The sequence below is a fragment of the Salminus brasiliensis genome, chromosome 1, assembly GCF_030463535.1.
Source record: "Salminus brasiliensis chromosome 1, fSalBra1.hap2, whole genome shotgun sequence".
Classification (NCBI taxonomy): Eukaryota; Metazoa; Chordata; class Actinopteri; order Characiformes; family Bryconidae; genus Salminus; species Salminus brasiliensis.
The window spans coordinates 93,726,172-93,736,338 of record NC_132878.1 but is presented as its reverse complement, the minus strand read 5'-3'; positions in this window follow the sequence as shown (position 1 = coordinate 93,736,338).

The window sequence follows — 10,167 nt, the reverse complement described above, 5'->3', positions numbered from 1 at the left end:
CATAAATGACCCCCCTCTGAATGTCTTTCTCCACCTTCCTTCCTCTCTCTCTCTCTATCTCTCTCTCTCTTTCTCTCTTCTTCATTCTTTTCCTCCTCTCTCCTGTAACCCCCATCACAGACTCTCTCTACTTCTTCACCCCCCCCTCCTCCTTTTCTCTCCTTCCATCTCTCGTGAACAAAGACGCCGCCCCCCGCCCCATCACCGCCTCCACCCCGAGCGGCTGCCTGCGCAACTCTGTCAAAGAACATAATCCCTCAACAGAAATCGCCGCACAAAGGCAACTCCGGCTCAATCCTATAACGCACGGCCACGGCACACAATGCCCCCTCCCACCTGCCCCCCGGTCCGCGCCTCTTCAGGAGCCCGGGATGCCCCGTGGCAAAAATCACTCTTTATCCTCCTCATTCCCCCTGCTAGCATGACTGATTAACACTACCCCTTCTCCCCGGCACCCAGTCCCGCTACAGTACGCGGCCCGGCCTAGCCCAGCCCAGCCCGGCACGGTTGCCTTCTCTTCCACTTGCCGTAATGCCTTTGCTCGGGTTTTACACCCAGGAGCTGCTGCAGCAGTAGCAGCCAATCAGCAGGAAGGCCTATAGCTAGCAGCTGCACGGCTAGCTGTTCCGCTAGCACCACACACACTGTATTGGGCCTACAAAAAAAAGACCAGCATGTACTTTAGAACATTTTAGCAGCAGGTGAGATAGCATAGCACGTAGCATAGCTTATACACTATGTTAAACAATGTCCAAAAGTTTGTGGACACCCCTTTTAATGAATGCATTCAGCTCTGTGAAGTTGCACCCATTGCTGCTGACACAGATGTAGAGAAGCACTCCCAGCAGAATAGGACTCTCAGGAGCAGATAAACACGATGAACCGATTAACACCATGCTGCCTGATGCCAGGCGTGGGCTAGAGGGGTATAAAGCCCCCCAGCATTGAGGAGCTGTGGAGCAGTGGAGGAACTGTGGAATTCTCTGGAATGATGGATGGTGGAGCTCCATCCAGCACTTTTGGGATGAGTTGGAGAGTTAGTTGGGGATGATGAGCTGGGGTGGTGATCATCATCCAACATCCTGACCTCACTAATGCTCTTGTCGCTGAAAGCGATCAAATTCTCACAGCAATGCTTCTCCAACATCTAGTAGAAAGCCTTCCTCCCTGGACAGTAGAGACATTATAATGGACATTATTCCATGGGTTTAGCGTAGCTAGTCTCATATCTCATGCCATAGTTGTTAAAATAAAGACCAATTCTTAGCTAATCAGTTTTTAATAGCATTTATTAATACAGTAGTTAATTGATAAGCGTTGTTAACTGCTGATGTCTAGCAGTACTAGCTGATTCACATAAAATGTGAATATTAATGATTAAAATGATGAACAGTTTGGTCAGTGAAGACATTTCCCACTCGTTTCTTTAGAAAGCACAATCTGCTGCATTAGCCTAGCTGTCCCATACCGATGGTTTGTTTTTTCAGCTCAAAGTGAAATGACCCCCAGTGTTAAGAGTGTTAGTAAAATATTCATGTGGTTTGAAAAATGATCAGTATACATTTCAGGGCATTTTAATACCAGAATCATGATTGTTTTTCAGCCTATATATACTTCAGTTATCTGACATATATTAGAGTATATGAAATTCCTTTATATCAACATATATTTGTCACACTAACCCTAACCCTAACCCTTTTCAAATATGGGACATATATTTTAGCTTTATATCAACATATATACAAACACACACACACACACACACACACACACACACATATATATATATAGTTAACAATATATAATAGAAGTATCATACATATATTTCATATATGTACTATGATTGATATTTTGTATTGGTATTGTATATGTTAATTACATATATGGACATATGGACTATTTTTTGTCTATTCAAACTAGCTGAGGTTTTTCTTGGGTAAATAGCAAAGCAGTTTTGTAAGTCACTCTGGAGAAAAGCGTCTGCTAAAGGCCTTAAATGTAAATGTACTTATATTTTGAAAGCTATGGCAAATCATTTATGAAATATTTTAAATATATCAGAATCATATGATACAGAGCAAAATAAACGGAATGTACTAATGAATATGAAATATACTAAATATACAGAACTAAATATATGAAATATACACAGATATACTAAATGTACACAAATATACAAAAAAATACACATATTATACAGAAATAAGAGGTCTCTATAGTAAGAAACCATGTACTATATAAATATTCATATATGTACTATGATATATGTTTACTTACATGCTTATTACATATATGGACATATATGAATATATTAGGTTTATTTTATTATATGTGATATCTGTATACTAAATATTTGTACATATATTTTGGAAAAGATTGCCAATCCTTTTATGATATATGTGAAATATATATTTATATATAATTATATAGTTAAAAAGAACTAAACTCACTGTATGTTAGTAAAATATTTATTTTATTTATTATTGTTTATTTATACATTTGTTAATAGCTTTGGCTTGGTTAGGTATAGTTATGTTAGCATAGTTCTCCCATATCGTATCGTTAGTGAAAGCCTTCTGTTGTTTTTTGCTAACACAGTTTAAATGGCAGCGTACAGTACGTTATAGTAAAATATTTCTGTGGCTTTAAAAAATGATTTTAGAACATTTAATGCCCAAAAAAGCTCATTTGTTTAGTCACAGCTATTTTAGTGTAGTCATCCCCTATTGTAGTTATTAGTGCAAGGCTTATAGGGTTGAAATAGCACCATATAAGTTTTAGTAAAATTAATATTATGCATTTCAGAATACTTTAACAGTAGATTTAGGCTATTTTGTTTTGAGTAAGCGAGATTAGGACCGTCGTTCAATGTGTTAGTTGTTAGCAAAGACTTGTTTTTGTTGATAACCAAGTTAAACCAGCACTCTGAGGTACGTCAGTGAAATGCCGGTGTGGTTTGGAAAATGACTAGCATGACTTTTCAGTCAGCAGTCTGGTCAGCGAAGGAGTTTCACATTGAATTGTTCAGAAAGAGCATCAGAGTTTGGCTATAGCTACACTGGTGTAGATGTTAAACTAACAAATCTGAAATCATACCATGTGATATCCTAGTAAAATATTTCTGTGGCACTTTTTAGCACCAGCTGAGGTGCGATAACTTAAGTCAACTCAAGGTTTACTTGTCGTTTGCACAAAATGTCAGAACATTCATGCACTGAAATTGTTATGACCCCGTCGAGGATCAGGCCATCATAGAAAATGAGAGTGGTCTCTCTCCCCCAAGACCCTCAGACACACCAAATAATTTGATAAGTATTTTGAAGCGCAGCATCCATAACTTTAAACTTTTATTTACTTTTATTTATATAAAAATACCAGTCAGTGTGTTTTATTTGCTAAAGTTTTTGAAATTTTGAGTAGCAGCTTTTGAGCGGTTTTGTAAATTTGTAAGAAATTTGTTCCCAGACAAAATTACAATTCGTTTCCCTGTAAAAAGGGGTTATCTCAGGCAGCAGCTGTAGTTCACTGGTTATTTTGTTTGTATTTCTTGATGTCGCTTGCAAACAGAACTTAATAAACTAAATAAACAGAAATAAATATATGAAATATATAGAACTAAATTCATTAAATATACAAACATATATTAAATATAAAGAGTTAAATATACTAAATATATATATATAAATAAAGATATTAAATATATAGAACTAAATATAGTAAATATATATGACTAAATATATGAAACATACAGGAATATACTATACTATATATTCACAAAATAAACAGAAATAAAAGAGTTCTATTGTAAGAAACCCTCAACTATGTACAAATATATTTACGAAATATAATATGTGAATATATACTTTATATAAAGGGTGTTGGTTCAGAAATCTATAATAGAATATGTTAATGACAAGTTAAGAAAAGTGTACATTTGGACTGTGAGTAAACCCACACTTCAGTTATTCACACTCATCTCTCAGCGATCTATCATATTTAACAGCAATTTCATAGGCCCTAAAACAGAGCCCTGTGGGACTCCACTAGAGAAACCGATTGGTTATCAAATAATCTACAATAGTTTCTGCTTAAGGACTAGAAACTAAATAATAAACCTTTAAGGGATTTAAGTGATTTAGTGACCGTGTGTAAAATATTCTTCATAGTAATGATGAGATATAATAATAGTAAAAGTGAGTGAGAGCCTCAAGAGGGCTTCACGACTTGGTCAGGAGCCTGTGGGTAGAAACTTTAGCCCAGTCATTCTATATCCTAGCTGCATTACAGTCAAATAAGTCCTAACAAACTGATTGTCTGACATGGCCACACTGGTGTAGTCTTTTTTATATATGTATTAAAAGGCTCAGGTAATTTCTAAAGCATTCTCATGTCTGCTGCACGTTTGCCATCAACCTAAACAGCAGATTTAGGTTCATTTGTTCAGAAAGCGTGTGGAGAAAAAGACAGCACACAGCAGGTAGATGAACAAAAGACAAAATGCACAATGAAAAAGGAAAAGGCAGAAGACGCACTGAACAGGGGTTTGCGGCACCTGCACACACGCAAAATAGGTCAAGAGAGGGTTTGCATTTCCTGTGCGTGGCGGTTTAATGGCAGCATGTCGGCTTGTAAGCCCCGCTCCCCAGAAAGCTGCTTCTGCCGCAGCTCCTGAGCTCCTGGGGGTGTTCGGGCAGCCGGGGTTCAGCGTTTCGGGGCGGGGTGGGGTGAAGGAGCGTGGGTGAGGCGATGTAATCTCACATCAGAGGCGTCGTCTGTGTGGTCTTTTATGACTCGCATGCCTCATTCACCAAACTCAGGGAGACAGTGTGAAGATTGTATCTGCCAGCCCAGCAGGCAGGCAGGCAGACAGACAGGCAGGCAGGCTGGCAGGCAGGCGCACCCCCCAGAAACTAGGCCGTGCTTCACTATCTGCATAAAAAAGAGCTTTACTTAAAGTGAACGTTTGGTGACATGTTAAATTCACATCATTTCAACCTCAGCCCTGATGTAGACAATCAGCCAAGTCAGACAGCTAAGGCTTGCTTCTTTAGTTTTGCTCTGGAGCTACGAGGCTAATGCAGCTAATGACCAGTAATCAGCATTGTGCTCACTGGACTAGCATATGTCGTTTCTGAGGCTGGTGTGTTTCCAACATATCAAAGTTAGGAACTTCTTTGCTGCCTGATACACTATTTGGATAAAAGTATTGGGACACCTGCTCTTTCATTGTTTCTTCTGGCTTTCTGCTAGAGTTTGGAGCATTGCTGTGAGGATCTGATTGTTGGATGTTCACCACCCCATCCCACTTCATCATCCCCAAGTCCCTCAACTCCGTCATCCATCCCAAAAGTATTGGTTGGAGCACCAACCATCGTTCCAGAGAGGACAGTTCCACTTCTGCTGAGGGGCATTAGGCAGCATGGTGATAATAAATTCATGTAGCATAGCTAATGGGGTTAGTAGCAGCCATCCTTGCAAAATGTTATAGTTTTGCTCAAATAAACTGTTGCTGCGGTCGCGGACGCCATGCATTAACAGTTTTAAATGCACTCCAGTAGTATAGTAGGATTTTTAGAAGAAACAGGTGTTTATAGAGCTCAAACTGAAAAAAGATTTACAGCAAATTTACAAAATTAAATTTTTCATACTACACATAATTTACAGATTAAGTTATATTTTTAATTTCACTTCATTTGTGTGTATATTTGTACAATACATTTCTAATATATAAACATGTATAAATAAAGAAATATATACAACAGAGATAAATCACTGATAAAATCTGATGAGTAGTTGGAAGGGCTTTAGAGTGTTCGGCTCAAAAATCACAAAAAGCTGGATATTTTAGCTCATTCTGGCTACTGCACAGATCTCCACATCGAAGGGGGCTTTGCCTGCTAGCACGTCAACCCTCCTCTGCTCACAGCATAGCTAGCTCACTGATTGGCTGATTGGATCTATTTGTTAAAGGACGGGACTTTAGCCGTAAACAGACGCCATGTTGAGCCTTAAGAGAACTTCTAGTTCTAGTTATTTCAACCAGTGAATAGTCTCGTATATACAGACCCTGGCTAAACTTGTCCATACTGGGACAGTTCTATGGCTCTATCTGTACCGTAGCCTTATAGTAGCAGCTGGTATCTTGTCCTGTATACAGGGCTCAACGGGTACCTTTACCAACCTGCATTTAGTCAGTCTTGGTTTTTGGGTGTTACCATTGCATTGCAATAACTCATCTGTTGTGGGACTACTTTTTGGCGGAAGGATCTGACAGTGTTAAAGCATATTCAGTATGAAATTCAGGACTTATTGAATTCATTCGTTTATTTTTTTTGTGCAAAAACTGGTGTATAAAAGCCATATATAATATAATATAATATAATATAATATAAAAGGACTCAATGTTGTGGGCCATCACGAATAGCATCACAGCTGTGATCATCTATAGCACTCGCATTCGGCTAATCACAAAGCCGCCATGTTGTTCATGCTAACACACTCCCTCTCTTGGTCTATTGCTTAACTACTGATTTCCTAATGCTAATCTCATGTATGAAATGTAACCGTTGATTCATGACATCCACAAGTGTGGACAGTTACAGTTAAACCACTAGGGGAAAAAAGGACAACAGCCATACTGATTAAAATTTGATAAAAATAATGAGTACAACTTAGTTAGTACAGCAAGCTAATTAGTCTGTATTTTCTGTACATCTATGTATCTTGTAAAATAAGTACTGTGATATTTCAGGGTAAGAAATATTACTTAGGGCAGTGATAGTTCAGCAGCACAGTAATGCTTTAGGTGACCCCCGTCTGTTAGTTTGGGGTAGGTATTGTCAGAAGGCCTGTGGTTTAACATGATGCTTGAATATCTGTCCACTGCTGCGACACCATGCCTGAAAAAGGGTCAAAAGGAAATCCAGTGATTGTTCAGAGAATTCCACTGAAAGCTTTTTAGAGTATGGTGTGTAAGATTGGTGTGGCGCAGTGGATAACACCACTACGGGGCCCTATTTTAGCGCTCTGTAGACGAGCCGTCAACCGTGCAGCTTGATTTAGGGCGTGTCGGTGTGTCTTAGCTATCATAACAATGGGAAATGTTTGCCTTGCGTAGCTCGAAACACTCGAAAAGTCATGTACTATGTCTCTTAATTAATCATGGGTGTGTTTTGTTCCGTTGCCAAGACAGCAGTACGCCAGACACTGAGCTTAAACGACATGCGGATGGCGTGAAAATGGCAGGGTGTAAGCTAGCAACAAGCATTGCAATGCGCCTCGTGCAGGGTGTAAGGTGTGACCCTATATGTCAGTATGCTACCACGCTTCATTTCCTCAGTCTGGATGACTGTATGTAGCGCTACACCAATAAGAGTCCCTGGGCAAGGCTCCTAACACTACACTGGCCCTCCTCTGTAACACATGTAACCTTATAAGTCACTCTAAGTAGCTGCATAAAAACAAGCAGATGATGTCATAATCTGCCCATTATGACATCACAATGGACTAAATCATAATTATTAATACTTATTATATAATTATTATATATACACTAATATATGCAAACCATATAAATGTAAGATAAGCCCACACCCCTGACCCATGAATGGACTCCACAAAACCTCGTGCAGGGTGTAAGATAGGACCCTATATGTCAATAGGCTACCATGCTTAATTTCCAGTCTGGATGACTGTATGTAGCGCTACACCAATAAGAGTCCCTGGGCAAGGCTCCTAACACTACATTGGCCCCCCTCTGTAACACGTGTAACCTTGTAAGTCACCCTGGATAAGAGCGTCAGCTAAATGCCGTAAATGTGACTGAATGAACAGCCCCACTCTAGAGAAATGCTTCACACCGTTGGTGAATCAGTGCTCCATATAAGACTCAGACGGCCCGTGTAGCTTCATTGGAGGGCTGTCATAGTCATAGTAATACAATCTGCCATATATTTGTGTCGTATGTGTTTTCAGGCTATATTCGTGTTGTAGTAATGGTGACCCACTGGTGCCGTTCACCACCACTGTACAGAAATCTGAGTCAGTACGTTTCTCTGCAATGAACCATTTCACACCAATCCACCACTCTGAGTGAGTTTGTTAACATCTCAGCGACGGAACTGAGCAGAAATGTTGAAAAATCGGTGGAATTCCCCATCAGGCGGCGGGGTGTGCAGTGTGATGAAATGAAGTGACCCTTTTTTCACAGATTATTTTTCTTTTTTTTGGTGACGCTGCAGAAAGAACTGAAGCCAGTGATCAGAAATTATGTCATTAGTTACTGAAAGAGCCCAGATTTTAGTGGCACTGTATTTTTCAAAGCTGAGCTGAGCTTTTCAGGAGAAACGTATGCGAGAATCACTGAATCCTATAGAGGCGCATTTGTGGACACGTGGGACAGCTCCTAATTTTTGGCGAAGGCGCTCAGCTTTCAGCTGTAAACAACTACACAAACAAGGCCGGGAAGAAAGAAAAGGCATTTGAAATATTTGCTGGGCAGTGTTTTTGTTTTTCCCCCTGTTCCCTCTGTTTGTGTGTGTGTGTGTTTTTCTGTAAATATGTCTGAACAAACAGATGAGGGGATAGAGAACATGCGTGGAGAATAAACGCAGTCATTTGCTTCCCCTCTCTTGGTGGATTACCGAAACGCCGCTGCCGCCGCCGCCGCCACTGCCACCGCCACCGCTGTGTGCCTCTGCCAGTCCTGTTTGCCATTTCTGGGCTCGCGTTGCACCTTGAAATATTTGCCAAATGGATTTCTGAGGCTGTAATTAAATTTAGTCCACCTTCACACGCTTCAGCAAGGTGGAACGAGGAGCTGCAGCTTACTGCAGACTTCCCCGCCAGCGTCCGTTAGCCGGCTGACGGCTGGAGGAGTCCAGTTATGATCATTCGTATTAGTGTAATCAGAAAATGCATTTGGAGAACGTGCTGATATGTCATAGTTATTGTAATAACTGACACCCAGAGTACGCCTTCATAGACATATCATAGATACGGACAACCGAATGTGTCATAAAGGGGACAGGTCGGGTCGATTGTAGAGCCCCTGCAAAGAACCATGGAATAGTAGCTGCATAAAAACAAGCAGATGATGTCATAATCTGTCCATTATGACATCACAATAGGCTAAATCACCATTATTAATACTGTATATTTATTATATAGACACTAATATATGCAAAGCGTATAAATGTAAGATAAGCCCACACCCCTGACCCGTGAAAGGACTCCACAAAAGCTCTGAAGGTGATCCTTTGGTATCTAGCACCAAGACATTAGTAGCAGATCCTTTAAAGCAGCATTATGCGAAAACTGGTATTTTTTTGGCTCCTGGGCTCCCCCTACAGTTGTGGAGTGTAATTCATTCATTCATTACATTATTACCACTGCAGTAAATACTAATCATGCCTTGAGCGCCCCCTCATGGACAGCTGTATTTGGACACATGCTTTTCTGGACAAGCTGAGAGATACTGAAGCAGCATCTGAAGGTAGAGAAGCATGTGGGCTGAGGCGGTAGAGTAATACTACAGGATTTCACAGTAATATGACTCTATGGGTTACGCAGCGTTATGCTGACAGCTCTGAAGGGAGGTTTCTCTCGTGCAGCTCCACCAAAGCTCCATAGTGCAATAGCAGCAGCGTTCCAGCCTGGAGTGGGAATGACGGAGACGCTGTTCTCCCTGTTGCAGTCAGTGGAGCTTCAGCATGATCTAAAACTGCTGATTTAATGTGAAATTGCTTTAAAATGTTGCTTTATGTTCTGTAAATTGTGAGGTGGGATCTCAATGGATTGCTTCAGGAAGCCTTGGTTGTCCATGACCCTGTCGCCAGTTCTCTTATTGGTGAACCTTTCCTTGGAGCACTTTTGGTGGGTACTTGCCCATGCATACAAGACCTGCCTGATGCTTTGGAGGTGTTCTGACCCAGTCGTCTACCCAAACATCACAGCTTGGTTCTTGTCAAAGTGTCACAGATTCTTCTGCCTGATAGATCCACCTCTGCATAATCAATGTTATTCACCTGTCAGTGGTTTTAATGTTATGGCTCATTATATATATGTATATATATACTGACAATGTCTCCAAGTTTTGCATGTCTGTTCCGGGACCATACCGTACCATCCACCCTCCCAAACAGCACAGTCAATTTTCTGATGCCTTCA